The sequence below is a fragment of the Chiloscyllium plagiosum genome, unplaced genomic scaffold (genome assembly GCF_037043375.1).
Source record: "Chiloscyllium plagiosum isolate Xiang-an unplaced genomic scaffold, Cpla_swu_hap1 HiC_scaffold_37, whole genome shotgun sequence".
Lineage (NCBI taxonomy): Eukaryota > Metazoa > Chordata > Chondrichthyes > Orectolobiformes > Hemiscylliidae > Chiloscyllium > Chiloscyllium plagiosum.
The window spans coordinates 44,969,093-44,987,111 of record NW_028270175.1 but is presented as its reverse complement, the minus strand read 5'-3'; positions in this window follow the sequence as shown (position 1 = coordinate 44,987,111).

Here is an 18,019-nt window from a genome sequence, read left to right as displayed (position 1 = left end):
CGTGCTCCAGAGACACCCGGGCTTTAACGTAACCGCGGAAGAGGGGCAGGAAGTCGGCCCTAACGACCCCCGCTGCCTGGACATATTTATGGCCAGTTTGGCCAGGCCCAAGAGCAGACCCACGAGGAGATCTTATGAAACTGGACTATTGAGACAATCCCTAATAGAGAACAGCAATGTTGTCACAGATACAACAACATCATCATCATGCAGAGAGCATAATAATCACTGCTGGGGCCTATGGTGGCTCAGTGGTTAGCACCGACGCCTCAGGGTCCCAGGTTCGATTCCAGCTTCAGGCAACTGTCTGTATGGAGTTTGCATATTGTGTCTGTATGGGTTTCCTCCCACAGTCCAAAGATGTGCAGGTCAGGTGAATTGGCTATGCCCATAGTGTTAGGTACATAAGTCAGAGGGAAATGGGTCTGGGTGGGTTACTCTTCAGAGGGTCGATGTGGATTGTTGAGCTGAAGGGCCTGTTTCCACACTGTAGGGAATCTAATCTTAAAACTTTGGACGAAAGAACTGGTTGGGTTTCTAGATTTGCAATAATTAAATTTTGTAAGTTGCAAGGAAGTTACATAAGGATATAGATAAGTTAGGTGAATAGTCAAAAATTTGACAATGGAGGTTTAATGTGGGAGAATGCAAAATTGTCCATTTTGGTAGGAACAATAAATAAACAAGAATGCAGAGCTCTGAGGGCAGATGGATCTGGGTGTCTTTGAGGATGAATCAAGAAGATTAACATGTAATTACATGTATGGCATGTAATTGGGAAACCTAATGGAATGTAATTGGTTATTGAAAGGGGAATTGAATACAAAATTAAGGAGGTTATGCTTCATTTATACAGGACACTGGAGAGACTGCATCTGGATTACTGTGTATAGTATTGATCACCTTACTTAAGGAAAGATATAAATGCATTGGAATTAGTTCAAATAAGGTTTACCAAATTAATATTTGAAAGGTGTTGGTATGAAGAAATGTGAGGAAATTTTGGACAGGCTAGCTTTGCATTTGTTGGAGTTTAAAAGAGTAAGAGGTGACTTGATTGAAACATTTATCCACAGATCCTTGAAAGTGGAAGGACAATTTAATAGGGCATCTAAGAAGGCACAGTTGCCTTTATCAGTTGTGTCATAGATTGTAAGAGCAAGGAGGTTATACAGGAGCTGGAGAGAACTTTGGTTGGACCACAACTGGAGTACAGTGTGCAATTCTGGTCACCTCATTATTAGGAAGAATGTGATTGCTCTGGAGAGGATGCAGAGGAGATTTACCAAGGATAGAGTATTTCAGTAAAGATGAGAGGCTGCATCAGCATGGGTTGTTCTTATTAAAGTAAAGAATGTTGAGGGGTTTCCCAATAGAGGTGTATAAGATTATGAGGGGCAGAGCCAGGATGGACAGAAAACAGCTGTTCCCTTTGTTGGAAGGGGCATAATTTTAAGGTAAAAGGTGGAAAGCTTAGAGGAAAATGGTTTTCACCCAACGTTGGTGGGAGTCTGAAGTGCACTGCTTGGAAAGGTAGTTGAAGTGGGAAGCCTCACAACCTTTAAAAATGAGCACTTGAAATGTCATAATACTCAAGGCTATGGGCAAAATGCTGGAAAGTTGGTGCAGACTCAATGGACCAAAGGATCTCTTCTGGCTATGTAATTCTATTATCTAAGATCAAGGTGTTTGGTTAGCACAGAATGATGAATTTGTGTTGCAGAGTGATGCAAACAGCTTGGGTTCAATTCCTGTACTGGTTGAGATTACCATGTCAAGTGCCAGACCATTCCACCAGTCAGGTTGCAAATGAGTGACAATCTGATTGAGTGGTGAAACAGGCTTGAAACACTTAGTAACCTACTTCTGATCCTATTGTAGCATCTTTCTCATTGAGCAAATCCTTTTAGTCCAGAAGACATGAAAATGTAATATGGGTCAGTATGGATTCCAGCAAAACAGACCATGCAAAGTGATCCTATCTTTCACTGTGCATTGATGTGTGTTCTATAATACTGACATTCACTGGGATCACAAGGTCTTTCAGAGTGATGAAGGAGATGACACTGATAATAGGGAGAACAGTGAAGAAGTGGTAAATATCAAATCATGGTCTGCAGACACTCCAAGTCAGCAAAAGCTCTTGGAAGACAGATCCAGTTAATCTTTTCCCTGCTCTCCTTCACTGACATGTCCAATATCTGTCCCAATTCTTCCTCCACACTCCCCATGCCCCATTGATCCCACAACAGATGTCTCCCCAAATACATTCATTGAAAATTACCCCATCACTGCAGAAATATCTTCTGTACAGAAATATTCCAACAGCATTGAGATTTTAAGAGGCTTATATAAAGGTATAGTCATTATCCGTTGGGACTGTCACTAAATTCTCTGAAGTGCACTTTTGCTTGTTCTGCATGTGTCTGAGATGCTGCAATGTGTGAAGAGGGTGTTTATTGTGACTCATTCAACAACTGATCAGATGCATGTAATTGATGACCATTAGGTACTTACACCTGAGAGAGACAGGCTCAAATTTCAATAGCTCACCATAGTCAGGCCCAGCTGTTTCCTGGCATGATGGCAGCATTGGTTCAGGGAGTTGCTCAACCACAGCCATAACATCATTAAGGCAAAATGTCTGATTCCTTCGTATGATTTAGTCGTTCAGCACTTCCCAGCCGTTCCATCAGAGATATATCGATCGAGACCCAAGACTTCAAGGCCTGGGAGATAATGGCAGGACCCTGAACAGTATTGATGAATGGATGGATCTTGGGGTTCAAGTCCAAAGCTCCCTGAAAGTGGCTATGCAAGTAGATAGGGCGGTAAAGAAGGCATATGGCATACTTTCCTTTATTAGTCATAGAATTGAATATAAGATCAAGATGTTATGTTGCAGTTTTGTAAGAATTCGGTTAGGTCACACTTAGAGCATTGCATTCAACTCTGGTCACAACAGTACAGAAAGGATTTGGAAGCTTTAGAGATAGTTTGGAAAGGGTTTACCAAGACAGTGCCTGGATTAGAGGATATGAGCGATAAGGAGAGGCTGGAAAAACTTGAGTTGTTTTCTCTGGAGCATATAGGCTGAGGGGAAACTTGATAGAAGTCTATAAAATTACGAGATACATAGATAGGCTTAATGGTCAGAATATTTTTCTCAGAGCTAAAATGTCTAATACTAGGGGCATGCATTTAAGGAGAGGGGGAAAAGTTTAAAGGAGATGTGAGGGGCTGATTTTTTTACAGAGAGTGTTAGGAGTCTGAAATGTATTACTAGGGTGGTGGTGGAGGGATTTACAATTGGGGCGTTTAAGGGACTTTCAGAAAAGCACATGAGTGCAAGGAATTAAGGTATATGGACCAATGGAAGGTAGAAGGGATTAGTTTACTTTGGCATCATGCTCAGCATAACATTGTGTGCCAAAGGACTCATTCCTGTGTACAGTTCTATATTCTCGATTACATTACTGATTTATTATATTAGATTTTTAGATTAGATTAGATTACATTACAGTGTGGAAACAGGCCCTTCGGCCCAACAAGTCCACACCGACCCGCCGAAGCGCAACCCACCCAAACCCCTACATTTACCCCCTACCTAACACTATGGGCAATTTAGCATGGCCAATTCACCTGACCTGCACATTTTTCAACTGTGGGAGGAAACCGGAGCACCCGGAGGAAACCCACGCAGACACAGGGAGAACGTGCAAACTCCACACAGACAGTTACCTGAGGTGGGAATTGAACCCGGGTCTCAGGCGCTGTGAGGCAGCAGTGCTAACCACTGTGCCACCGTGCCACCCACAATTTATCTCCAGTAAGTGGACATTCAACATTAATTCCAATGTGGTGACACTTTGTGTAGTTGAATGCTAAATTTTGATGCCATTTGTGATAGTCTGACTGCAGTGGATTATCAATGATATCATCCTCTCGAACATATGCCAGGCAGTCCAATATTTTCAGCAATTGTGGGAACACTGTAATCAGTTTTGTGGCTGATTGGTGGCCTCTGACATTTACATCTCTGTCCTGTTCAGCTGAGCTAGGAGTGAACCAGTTACTAATTAGACATTCCGATGGCCTTCCCCTGGCACTTCCACCTCTCTCTCTCATACTCAGTGACCCCTCCCAATCAATTGAAGCTCAACATGTTGAATTTCTCTGGCCAGTAATTAACAGGGGGACTCTAACAGTCTAATGTCTTAATGCCTTTGTTATCAACTGTCTGGCATGTGAATCCAAGTCTTCTGATGTCTGATTAAAGGGGAGAGGGGCAGGGGTTAAGATCAAAAAGAAAGTACAAGTGCCAGTGGATGAATGCAGTGAAGTGCACAACCAGGTGATCATGATCATAGTGTAAGTAGAATGTGCCTGAAAAATCCAAGGAGGAAGTGAAGAGAAAGGGATGATTCCAACATTCTCTACTATGCCAGGCCTCAAGCCTCACCAGCTGCAGTGTTGAGGCCCATGCATCTTTGTTTGGTGAGAATGGCAGTCTCCTCCAGGGAATTGATCTTTGTGGTGTATTTGGACATTATCCTGAGCAGGTAGTCTCTCTCCTGTAAGTGTACCATCTTGACCTGAAAACAAGCTGCAATGGGTTAATTTGTTCCCTGGACAAATGTACAACCTTTGACATAGATGAACCAGATTACCGCAGTATGTCCTTTGACTTGAATGAGCAGCAGCGAGTCTAAGAAGGAGAAATCATTGTTAAGAGAGGAGTGGATTTTGGACCAAACAGAAAAGAGATATAGCATAGGCTTCTATTAGACTTTCACACACAGTGGGATGGAAAGGATTGATGGTGCTGAGGGAAATGGACAGGATACGAGAGATCTGAGGCAGTGTTTAGCTTGGTATTTTCTTTCTGCACTTTAGGCAGATCCTGTGGCTATTGCTGATTATGTTCATGCTCAGTGCCTTCTCTTCTTATGTGGTCCACCTACTTACTTAGATCTGCTAACAATCTAATTTGAAAATGACCCCTTTCTTCCCACAGTACATTTCATTAGCATATTATGTGACTTTTTTATTTATGAGATGAGGAGATACTGGCTGGGCCAGCGGTTACTTTTCATCCCTAGTTGCCCTTCAGAAGGTGTTCGTGAGCTGTCTTCATTAGCTGCTGCAGACCATGTGCTGTTGGTAGGCAAACAATACCATTAAGGAGGTGGTACCAAGAGTTTAACCAGTGATACTGGAGTCATAGAGTTATAGAATCTTAGACCTGAAGAAACAGTGATATATTTCCAAGTCAGGATGGTGAGTGGTTTGGAGGGGAACTTGCAAATGGAGGTGTTCCCAAATATCTGTTGCCTTGTTCTTCTAGATATTAATGGTTTTGGGTTTGGAAGGGGCTGTATAAGGAGCCATGTTGAATTTCTGCAGTGCATCTTGTAGATAGTATACATTTCTGTTACTGAGCATTGGGAGGTGGAGGAAGTGGATATTTATGAATTCAGTGACAGTTAAGCAGGCTGCTTTGTCCAGGATGGTGTCAAGCTTCTTGACTGTTGTTGGAGCTGTACTCATCCAAACAACTGGCGAATATTATCCATCACACTCCTGACTTTGGCATTGTAGATGGTGGATGTCTTGGGAGAGTCAGGAGGTGAGTTACTTGCTGCAGGTTTCCTAGCCTCTGACCTGTTCTTATCGCCACAGTACTTATATGGATGTTTTGGCGTTGTTTCTGGTCAATGGTAATCCCCTGGATGTTAATAATGCAGGACTCAGTGCCATTAAATATCAGTGAGAATGGCTACATACTTTATTGTTGAAATGATCATTGCCTGGTACTTGTGGGCTGCAAATGTTACTTGCACCAGAACCAACCATTATCAGTTCATGGTTGGGGTACAGTGCTGCCAACAAATTCTCTGCTGGGTCTGAGGGCCCATTTGTTTTATTGTGTTAGATGATGAACCACTATTGAGTCTTAATGCGAGAAGCTCTTGTTTTAACATCAAAATGTAGCTTATTGCAAGATAACAATATATGAATTTTCCATTGGCTAATTAGACAGAATAAATAAGACAATGAGGAGCCAGGATGACGCATCTGACCAGAGACAGAGTGTGCACCATCAGTGGTGGAATGGCAATTCAAAAGGGGTGCTGATTTTAAGATGCGTTAGATGAATTCTTGTTAGACAGTAGAATAAAAAGTTATTCAGGATAGATGGGAATGTGGAATTTGAAATACAAACAGATCAGTCATAACCCTATTGATCAGTGGTGCAGGTTTGAGGGGAAGAATGGTCTATTTTTGCTCCTATTTTAGACTTTCAAACATTAATGCAGTCTACCCCAGTAACCCTTTCGATGTCAATACCAGAAGCATTATATTTCTATGGGAGTTTTGAAAGCACTTGGATCTTGCTGAAATTCTCCTTCTCCACAAATACCTTACAGCAGTATCATGGTGCTGTTTCTATACTTGGGTTACACAATACACATGTCCTTTCCAATTTCCTGCAAACCCTGAATAAACTGGAGCAACATCTCAGCTTTCCTAGCTCGCTCCTCAGGAATTACATGTGAGGTGTTTCTTGTGCCAGCTTACCCATTTGCTCCTTGCTAATTAGGAACTTCTTATGAGGTCTTGACTGAGCCACAATAGTTGCTTTTTCTCATGGACCAGACATTTAGAGAAGCACCACATCAGGGCATTCAAAAGAGCACATCGGGCAACCACTGAGGGCTCAGGCTGAGGAGAGAAATAATGTGGAAGGCCTACTGTAAAACAGTAAAAGCAAAATTCTGCTTAAAGTCTTTGTATGCTGAAATATTAGGTAGGGCAATTGAAGTTTATCAGAAAATGTGGTTAATGGAATTGGAAACAAAAACTTATCAGTCATGATTTTATTGAATAATGGAGTCAGCTCATGGGGCCAAATCATTGATTGCTGCTTTTATCAGGTGCATTCAGATAGTGCCTGGTAACTCCCACTGACACAAACTCAATGCCACACCAGCCTTTTTTTTCAATATGCCCTCCTCCTTACCATACTGAAAGCTCTCATCCAATGTCTTGCAGGGAACGAAATCTGCCATCCTCACCTAGTCTCACCTGCATGTGACTCCAGACCACAGCAAATTGGTTGACTGTCAACTGCCCTCTGAAATGGCCGAGCATGTCATTCAGTTGTATCAATCACTAGAAAGTGTTAACTAAGAAATAAAACTGGATGGACCACCCAGAATTAACCTAGGCACTAGAAAAGAAAATAGCATTAACAGCTCTGCGAAGCATCCTGACTCACATCTGGAGGCCAGAGCCAAAATTGGGAGAGCTGTCTCACAGATGAGTCAAGCATTGGCCGACATTTTCATACTCGTGGAATCATATCTGACAGACAATTTCCCAGTCACCACCATGACTATCCCTGGATATGTCCTGTCCCATTAGTAGGACAGACCCAACAGAAGTCGCAGCATAGAGGGATACATTTGAGAGAGAGTTGCCCTGGGAATCCCTAACATTGATTCCAGACCCCATGGGCAAGGAAACCTCCTGCTGATCACCACATAACTTCCTCTCTCAACTAATGAATGTTGAACAACACTTGGAGGACGCACTGAGAGTGGCAAGGGTGAAAAATATACTCTTGTTGGGAGATTTCAATATCCACCACCGAGAGTATTTGTCAATTGCAGGGCAACTGTGTGGAGGTCAGTTTGTAGCCATTCTGTGCAGCATGTTGCTTCAGTTAGGAGCAGGGTGATGCCAGACCCATCCTGGTATGTAAATGAGCATTTGAAGATGGTATAGTGCCCTGCTGTAAGCGAGGGTTCTCATAGACATGTGTAGGTTGATGCTTTGTGTTTAAGTTATGAGTCCTAACAGGATTCTTCCATCTACTGTGCAGAGTCCTGGCAACATCCTTGTAATATTTTTCTGCACTCTTTCCAGTTTAATAACATCCTTCCTATAGCAAGGTGGTCAAAACTGAATGCAATACTCCAAGTGCAGCCTTACCAATGCCCTGTATAACTGCATAACATAACTTCCCAACTTCTATACTCAATGCCCTGACTAATGAAGGCCAATGTGCCAAAAGTCTTCTTCACTGCCCTGTCTACCTGTGACTCCACTTTCAGAGAACCATGCACCTGAACTCCAAGATCCCTCTGTTCCACTACACTGCTTAGTGTGACTGTCCATTCACCATGAAATTCCTACCTTGATTTGAATTTCCAAAATACAAGACCTCACACTTATCCAAGCTAAATTCCATTTGCTATTTCTCCGCCCATTTCCCTAGCTGATTAAAGTCTTGCTGCAATTTCTGAAAACCTTCCACACTGTCCACTGTCCATAATTTAGTGTTATCAGCAAATTAATCATGCCTTGCACATTCTCATCCAAATCATTGAAATAGACACCAAACAGTAATGGGCCCAGCACCAACCTCTGAGGGACTCTACTATACACAGGCCTCCAGTCTGACAAGCATCCTCCGCTATTACCCTCTGCTTCCTACCATCAAGCTAATTGTGTATCCAGTTGGCCAGCTCCCCCTCAATTCCATGCGATCTAACCTTCCACAGCAGCTTACCATGTGGAACCTATCAATGTGGTTCCTGGTCAAGTCCAAGCCTGATACTGCCGCACCTGCCAGCCACCACCATCTCCTCCATTATTTTGTGAGAAATGCAAGACTTAAAACACCAGCCATTGTAATTCGGGCCATTGGTTTAGCAGCTAAGTGTGACTGTCCATCTTTTAAATGTTGCCTGTGATGAAGTGCTGATGACTGTATTCATTGGGATGTTCACCCCTACACATCTCAAGAGCACAACGGTTCCCAAACTCAGTGATTAAAAATCCAAAATTGGGCCTGTGAGGCCTTCTGATGGCTCCAAAACCTGCTTAAGGACACTTCATTGGTGGCACCTTCCTAGAACCACCTACTGGAATCTGCCCAGTGAAAAGTGTAACATGAAATGAAAGTGTAAGGATCAGGATCCCTCTGGGAACCTGAATTTTGAAGTACATCCAAATGCCTGTTCTCACCTCCAGTAGAAATTACAAATGCACCGCATTTCCTCTTCCGATCAAACACTTACATAGGGACATCCATGGCATTTCCTTGGAAAGAAAACAAGACCAACTTCTTCAGCTTTTTGTTTTGGTATTATTCTTATGTAGTTCGATATTTTTAGACATTAGTCAAATAATAGAAGCTCAAATCCTACCATCGCCATGTAATTTGAATTTAGGTTTATGAAGCCAAAAATAAAATGCTTGTATCACCAGTAACAGTTGTCGAACTATCATAAAAACCCAACTAGTTTAGTCCTATCCTCCTAGGCAGGAACCTTGACAAGATGTACGAATGGGTGCCAGTGGGTGGTTTCTGGAATATGCCACCAATGAAATGCCTCTTAAGCAGGTTTTGGAGCCCTTCAAAGGCTTCACTGGGCTAATTTTGGATTTTGAATCACCGGATTTGGGGAGCACGGTGCTCGTGGGATGTATAGGGGTGAACTTGCCCATGAATACCATCATGGACACTACCATGGCTCAAACAGGTCCAATGGAAAAGATGGACACAATGTGAGCTTATCTGATATTCCAGCATCATATCAAAGTGTTTATTCTTAACTACATTCTGATGTACCACTTTCTAAAAAAGACTGTACAGGAGATGGGCAATAAATGATGGCTTTGCCAGTGATGCCACCTCTGAAAAATGATTAAAAACCAGTGCTTAGAGGTGAGATTAAACAACAGAAAGGAAGAAAGCTAACATTGTAAATAAAGCTGGGCTTGAGCTAAAGCTACCTCAGAATGATTGATTTCTTAGTGTTTCTCAGGTGTCAGACTGGGATAGGTCAGAATTCTTTGTGATGGTTAGGAACTTTGGCAATGCGGGGGATATACAAACAGTACTTCAAAGAATGGAGAATTGGAAATAGTTCAGGAAACAACTAAAGTGCAGCCTTGCTGATTGGGTAACAGTAGCATGAAGATCTGCAGGAATTGTCCCAGAGATTACTGGGGATTGGCACCATTATCATGGGGAATTGAATATGAACCCAAAATATAAGAGCAAATATAAACAACCTGACCCTTCAAACCTGCTCTACCATTCAATACGATCGTGGCTAATCTTGAGCTTCAGCTCCGTTTTCCCATGTACTCCTCATATCCCTTGATTCCCTGAGATACCAAAGAGATTGAATTACCCAAGCCTTAAAATATGGTCAATGATAGAGCGTCTGCAACCCATAAGAGTAAAGGATTTGTAAGACTTACAATCCTTCGAATGAAAACATTTCTCTCCATCAGATAGACTCCTTTATCCTGAAACTGTGCCCTATGTTTTAGATTCACCAATCAGCAGAAATAGTCTTTCAAGTTCAAACCTGTTATGCCCCTTCGGAACTTTACACCGCTTATTGAGATTGCCTTCTAACTGTGGTTACAAAATAATTGATGAGTAATCATAAACCCATTGTTTTTACAACAGCATACATCTCAAGTTGAGTTGGAGACACCCAACAGATCGAGCAGAATCTGTTGAGTGATAAACAATTCATAGACTATGCTTCAATGTAATGGAGTGCATGGCTTGATTGTAGGTAGTGTATCAAGTCAGAGAAATTGGAAGTGTATTAAAAATGCTGGTTCAAGCAGATGCTGTTTCATTGCAGTGTATCAAGCTGCTTGCACATAAAATGCACAATAGAGGCCACTTAACATATCCATCACTCAATTAGGGCAATATTTACACAGATTATTAACCTGCCTTTCCCAGGCTTCAATGAAAACAAAGTTTGTAGACACTGGGATTGGATGACTGAATTAATCTCATGGAAATACTGCAATGAATATTCTGTTCTTACAACTCCTACAACTGTACTTGTGAGTGGGAAAGAATTTACTCTGTGGCATTTGGTTGAATGTTTACTTTTTTCTCTGCAGGCTTTCTCAAACACATCAGGCTTGGATTGGAACTCATAAAAGATGTAATGTGACAATATCTGTATCGGCAGAGACCTGTGGGACAGCTCAGCAATGAGTTGCAGGAGGAAAGTTGCAGAAGGACATGGACACTAATAGATGCACATAGAGGGAGGGTGGCTCAGTGTTTAGCACTGTTGCCTCACAGTGCCAGGGACCCAGGTTCAATTCCAGCTTTGGGTAGCTGTCTATGTCGAGTTTACACATTCTATCTGCATCTGCATGGGTTTCCTTTGGGTGTTCTGGTTTCCTCCCACAATCTAAGGATGTGTGGGTTTGATGAATTAGATTAGATTAGATTTTTAGATTAGATTACATTACAGTGTTGAAACAGGCCCTTCGGCCCAACAAGTCCACACCGACCCGCCGAAGCGCAACCCACCCATACCCCTACATTTACCCCTTACCTAACACTACGGGCAATTTAGCATGGCCAATTTACCTGATCTGCACATCTTTGGACTGTGGGAGGAAACCGGAGCACCCGGAGGAAACCCACGCAGACACGGGGAGAACGTGCAAACTCCACACAGTTGGTCGCCTGAGGCAGGAATTGAACCCGGGTCTCTGGCGCTGTGAGGCAGCTGTGCTGCTCACGAATTGGCCATGCTAAATTTCCCAAAGTTTTCAGGGATGTGTAGGTTAGTTGCATTAGTCAGGGGTAAATATTGGGTTGGGGAATGGGTCTGGGTGGATTATCTTTTGGAAGGTTGGTGTGGCCTTGTTGTGCTGAAGGGCCTGCTTCCACACTGTAGGGATTCTATGATCAGTAGGAGGTGCAAATCTGCAACACAGCATGTACAGCAGAGGTGGAGTCATGTTGACAAGAACATGGGTGCTTCACAAAAGGGTCTCCTTTCAGATGAGTTGTTGGCAGACTTTTTGATGGCTGCGCCTGGTGGTTAGGTAGTCCCACTTATTGTCCATATACCATGTTCAATGTTTTTTGTTGCTCGGATCTGCCCAAGACAAGCGCTCCAAGCTGATGATGTACAGAATGGCCATGGCACTCTCGCCAAGATTAGAAATTGTGTCAAATTATTTGTAATGATGCCAGTTAAAAGAAGCAGGCAGCTATATTTAAATTTCCAGTCAACCTCCCACCAGTGCAAAGGACTGCTGAGCTTTTCACATGGTGATCCAGAAAATAGGGTTGTTGTAGTGACTGAGTTTAATTTCTCCAATGTTGACTAGGACTTCCTTATGCCAGGGCTTCAGTCGGGACAGAATTTGTTAAGCACGTCCAAGAGGGATTCTTGAAACAATGTGTGGACCGCCCATCTAGGGAAGCAGCCATATTAAACCTTGAATTGTGGAATGTGCCTGGCAAGGTGATCAAATTTTCAATGTGGGAGCATTTTGGGAACAGTGTTCATAATTCTTTAAGTTTTAAGGTAGTTATGGAAAAAGATTAAATTGGCCCTTAGGTGAAAGTTCTAAACTGGGGGAAGGTTAATTTCAGCAGTATTAGGTAGGAACTGGAACGATTGTATCAGGGGTAGCTGTTTGAAGGTGAATCCATGTGTGACCTGTGTGAGTCTTTTAAAAACCAGTTGACTAGAGTTCCTGTGAGGATGAAAGACAAGGATGGCAAAATTTGGGAACATAAGTTGACAAGAGATGTGAAGTTTAGTTAAAAAGAAAGAAAGAAGCTTCTATAAGGTTCAGGAAGCAAAAATAAAACAAAACCCTTGATGAGTATGAAGGAAGCAGAAAAAAACTTAAAAATAAATTAGGAGGATTAGATGATGCCATGAAACATCTTATGTATTCGGAACAAAAGGGTAATGAAGGAAAAGATAGGTCCACTCAAGGATAAAGGAGAGGCTGAGGAAGGGGGTGAGGTCCTTAATGAGTATTTTGCATTGATATTTACCAAAGAAAAAGACATGGATGACAGTAGGTTTAGACAAGCTGTTTGTTGATATTCTAAGGCAAGTCGATATTAAGAAGGAGGGGTTGGGTATCTTGAAAAACATTAAAGCAGATAAGTTCCCTGGACCTAATGAAATCTATTCTTGCATATAAGGCAAAAGAGAAAATTGTGTGAGTCTTGAGAGATATCTCTGTATCCTGTTTAGCTACAAGTGAGGTCCCAGAAGACTGAAGAATAGACAATGTTGTTCCTTTGTTCAAGAAAAACAACAGGGATAATTCAGGAAATTCTCGAATGGTGAGTCTTACATATTTGGAGATTATTGGAGAAGTTTCTTAGGGACAGAATTTACTTGCATTTGGAGAAGAATGATCTTAGTATGGATGGACAGCATGGCTTTATGCAGGAACAGGCTTGTTTCACAAATTTAATTGAGTTTTTTTGACGAAATGATTAAGGTGGCTGATGAAGGTAAGGCAGTGGATGTTGCCTACATACACTTTAAGAAACCATTTGGCAATGTCCCTCACGGTACACTAGTCGAGAAGATCAAATTGCATGGAATCCATGATGAGTTGGCAAGTTAATTGGCTTGGCCATAGAAAACAGTCTTTTTTTTTTTACTAACTGGAACTCTGTGATCATTGGTGTTCCATAAGGATCAGTGCTGCAATTTTTCTTGTTTGTAAAATGTATAACTGATTTAGATTTTAAAAAGGTGGTCTGATTAGTAAATTTGCAGCTGAAATAAAAATTGGTGGAGTTTGCATAGTGAGGAATGGTATCAAAGAATACAGCAGGATGCAGTTCTATTGTAAAGATGGGTGGAGAAATGGTAGATCAATTTTAATTTGGACAAGTGTGAGGTAATACATTTTGGGAGGTCAAATACAAGTGGAAAGTATACAGTAAATGGCAGGACCCTTAGGAGCATTGACATACAGAGGGATCTTGGCGTCGAAGTCCATAGCTCCCTAGAACTAGTAACACAAATGCAGCATGCTTGCCTTCATTGGTTGAGGCACTGGGTATAAAAGTTAGCAAGTCATTTACAACTGTATAAGACTTTAGTCAGACCTCATTTGGAGCCCTGTGTAAGATTCTGGTCACTGCACTATGGGAAGAATGTGGAGACTTTGGAAAAGATGCAGAAGTGGTTTACCAGGATGTTGCCTGGATTGGAGTGGTTCGACAAACTTGGAACATTTTTGCTAGTGTGTTGGAGGTTGCGAGGCAATCTGATAGAAGTATATAGAATTCTGAGAGGCACTAGCCAAGCTTGTATTGAATGATAGGGCTGAATAGCCTCGTCAAGCACCTAGTTTCTATGTTTCCATGAAACCCAGTGTATATTTGACAAAATTCCAATCAGAGAATCTAAACTAAGGAGATATAGGGGATATAATGAAGCTTTATTAGAAAAAAATCTCAGTACTAAAATAATTGCAGCAACAATTTATTTTCATTCAATGTTATTTCTGTAGCTATCACCTCAAACCTCAGCCAAACATCCATAATCCAGTTGATATAATTGTACAGTGTATTGCAACAGGCTTAGAGAGATCAACACAAATATTAAAATTTTCAGAAGTTGAAATCAGGATAGAATCAAATCATATCCAACAGGCAAATGGGCCTAGATCAGTTTGGGATGCCTGATCGGCATGGATGAGTTCGACTTGAGGGTCTGTTTCTGTGCTGCATAACTTAATTAACTCTATATTTTCCCAGAAGAACTCTTTCTCCTGAACTGAAGTATTTAATACACAAGAACTGTAGAAATTAAGGGGTTGTCATCCTTCTGTTCTGTCCAATTCCCAATCCCTTAGACTTAATGAGGCTATTGGAGGCAATCTGGGGTTAATGTGGATTTTCAGCACCTAACTTTCCCATAACGTCTCAAAATTTGCTATCTCAAAAGAAGATCAAAATTACTAAAGAGAAGATCATTTTTCGGAAAGATCCAGACAGTTATTTTGTAGTTTCCAGTTACATAAGCCTATCCACATGCATAAATAAATGCTTGTAGGGAAGATGGCACTCACCAATGATCTGAAATATCTGTGTTAAAATAACCCAGAATTAGATGATTTGTGAAGATATCATTTTGTAATAGCAGCATTCAGTCAAGTTTATTGCAGGGCAAAAGCCCAATGAACACAATAGTAGAGTTTGCACCACTGGTGGGTTTAGAAGTTTTGAAAGAAGGGAGCTGATGCTGTGAGCAAGAGATTCCATTTTTGGTTCAATGCTGCTACACAAACAATGTGGCTCTCACCCTGGTTACTCACTATAGATGAAGGAACCTCAATCACGAATGGTTAAACAAACAGAAAACAGCTTTCTGCATTTCAGACAATAATGCTACAAGTCACCCACAAATAAGTTGATAAGCTTAAACTGACATCTCAGTGGGACACTATGACCAATCTTAAATACTGAAACTTTGATAGCAAATCTAAAATTAAAATGCAACTTTTCACTGCTCCAACTAACATCGACAAATGCCAATCCCCAGTTAATTGGCTAATGCTGGTATTTCACAGTGATTGAGCTGCTTGACAAATCTAGTTAGTGCTCACCCCAGAAAATATTCTTCTGACCACAACAAAGTAGCAAATATAAGATCACAGGCAAATTCCTTTGAGGAAAGTGCATGACTTTTATTTTTTCATATTTTACCAACTGTTTTATTATATTTAAGTTCTTTAACAATAAAAACTAACCCATGGAAACAAGACTTTGTTAACTAAGCATGTGTCAGATTTGTGAAAGTTATACTTAACATTAATTCATGGAATGCTTACCATTTGACCCATTGTGTCAATGCCAGTCTCTGTGTCTTGTATTTTCATTGTAGCCCTGCAAATTTTTTTTAGTCAAACAATAATCTAATTCCTTGTTAACACCCTGCTTCCATCACATTTTTCAGGAAGTACATTTCAGATCTGAAATAGTCACTACATAGGAAAGTTTGTCCTTGTTTTACTTTTGATCTTTTTGTCATAAGACCAGAAAACCACAAGACAATAGGAGCAGACATTAGGCCATTCAATAATGGCTGATAAGTTTCTCAACACCATTCTCTGACTTCCTCCCACTAACCCTTTATCCCCTTCATACTCAAGAACCAATCTATTTCATTCTTAAATATACCCAATGACCTGGCCTCCACAGCTTTCTGTGGCAATGAATTCTATCAATTCACCACTCTCTGGCTGAAAAAGTTTCTCCTTATCTCCATTCTAAAATGTCTTACCTTTAGTCTAAGGCTGTACTCTTGGGTCGAAGTCTCTCCTACCAATGGAAACATCTTCCCAACATTTACTCTGTCCAGGTCATCCAGTATTCTGTAAGTTTCAATCTGATCATCTGTCACCCTTCTAAACTCCATTAAGTATCGACCCATATTCCTCAAACGTTCCTCATATGGTAAGCTTTTCATTCCTGGGACCATCCTCATGAACCTCATCTGAACATGCTCCAGGGTCAGTACATCCTTCCTGAGATATGGGGCCCAAAACTGCACACAATACTCCAAATGTGGTCTGACCAGAGCCTTTAGAGCCTCAGAAGTACATCTCTGCATTTATATTAAAGTCCTCTCAAAATAAACACCACCATTGCATTTGCCTTCCCAACTATAGACTCAACCTGCAAATTTTCCTTGAGAGAATCTTGAACTAGAAATCTCAAGTTACCTTGCACTTCAGAACTCTGAATTTTCTCTCCAGTTAGAAAATAGTCTCCATTCTTCCTACCAAAGTACATGACCTCACTCTTTCCCATGTTGTACTCCATCTGCCACTTCTTTGCCCACTCTCCTGACCTGTCCAAATTTTTCTGGAGCCTCCCCACCTCCTCAGTGCTACCTGACCCTCTACCTATCTTGGTATCATCTGCAAACCCAGCCGAATGCCCTCAGTTCCTTCATCTAGCTTGTAATATATCAAGTGAAAAGTTCTGGTCCCAACTGTTATGAACTAGGCAGGACCCCTTCAAAACATTCCAAGAAAGTAGCCCATATCCTAAATTTTCTAGTTGTTTTAAGTAGGTGTAACATGGATATTCCAGAAGGGATGCAGCTGGTCAAATCACTTAGTTTTAAACAAAACAATTTATTTACAAGACGACCGAATGAAGCACAAAGGTGAACAAAATACAGAATAATTTAACCTACCCGAAAACCCAATAGATAATCCCAACTTAATGATGCTGTTCCCAATATTTGCAACAATCCCATAAACACTCCTTGGCACAAAAAGGTGAAATTGAACGCAGGATTTTACAGGAGAGCTGTCAGAGAGGGAGGACACAGCATGGACCTGCTACTTTGGGTTCAGAAGCTTCAAACTGCCTGACTGCTTTCAGTGAACAGTCAGACTGTCAAAACAAAAATTAAACCAGAGGAAAGCTGAGATGGGAGAACTGGCCATTCCCCTTTTATTGTGCAACTATTTTTTTCTAAAAACTTGAAAGTCTTTTGCCTGAGGCTGTATCTGTTAGCTATAATCAAACTGCCCCTAAACCCCTTCAAACTTAGACTTTTCAGAATCTGTGTCTTTTGAGACCTCCCTGGAAATAAAACCAAGACAACCTAACCTTTTTAAAGGAGCAACATTGTCATGCAATGCTGGAGTACCACTTATCACCGGCTGCCACCTCGAGAATGAACCTTTATCCCCACTCTCTGCTTTCTGCCAGACAGCCAATCTTCTATTCATTTTAGTATCTTGCCTGTAACACCATGGGCCCTTATCTACGTCAGTAGCCTCCTATGTAGCACCTTATCAAAGGCCTTCTTGAAGTCCAGGTCAATAACATCCATTGACTCTCCTTAGTCTCACCTTGCTCAAAGAATTTTAGCAGATTTGCCAGGTGTGATCTCTGCTTGATGAAAGCATGCTGACTTTGCCCTATTTTACCATACATAGAACATAGAACAGTACAGCACAGTACAGGCCCTTCAGCACACAATGTTGTGTCAAGCATTTTTTTTATCTAAGATCAACCTAACCTACACACCCCTCAATTTATTGCCATCCATGTGCTTGTCCAGCAGTCGCTTAAATGTCACTAATGTCTCTGACTCTACTACCACCGCTGCAGTGCATTCCACGCACCCACCACTCTCTGCATCTACCCTACACCTTC